Raw genomic sequence first — 613 nt, forward strand, 5'->3', positions numbered from 1 at the left:
TACGGAGCAGCATCTCCTCCTTGGCAAGCAGCTAGTGATAAATCGCTGCTGGGCATGTGTGGGGCTAGTTTACAATGCAAAAGAGCAGAGCATGCTCATCTGTCTTCCTCCCCATTACCTGCAGCCTTGCTGGTCTCCAACCAGCACCATAAACCAAGAGGCAAATAAGGAAAGCCAAGCCCCCAACCATGGGTCTCACGTCCCTCAGGGCAACCTATTTATGTCAGCCTTAAAGGTTCAGCATGTACAGGCCGGAGGCAAGGACACGAGAGCTGCGGGGGAACTGCCAGCATCCCGCTCCACACCATGCACGGCCGGCGGGTGCCCTCTAGTGAGCCGCCTGTCCGGGGAGCCCTGCACGCCGGGGTGCAGCGGGTGCAAGCTGCCTTCACCAGGGCTGCTTCCAGCCCACACGCAAAGCAAACGGCATCAAAAACAGTTGGAGAAGGGCTAAGTAACCTCCTGGCGCTACCACCAGCAAATGATGCCCTGGTTGCCCCTCCTGGGAACCTGGAGTGGCTACAGCCGTCGGCGGCAGCGGGACTGGGGAACCAGCTTAAGAACAACACAGCAAGTACTTTTTCAAGCCGGCTCAGGAGATGAAGCCTAAGCC

Source organism: Pygoscelis adeliae, unplaced genomic scaffold, assembly GCF_000699105.1.
Source record: "Pygoscelis adeliae isolate BGI_AS28 unplaced genomic scaffold, ASM69910v1 Scaffold197, whole genome shotgun sequence".
In the NCBI taxonomy this organism is placed as follows: Eukaryota; Metazoa; Chordata; class Aves; order Sphenisciformes; family Spheniscidae; genus Pygoscelis; species Pygoscelis adeliae.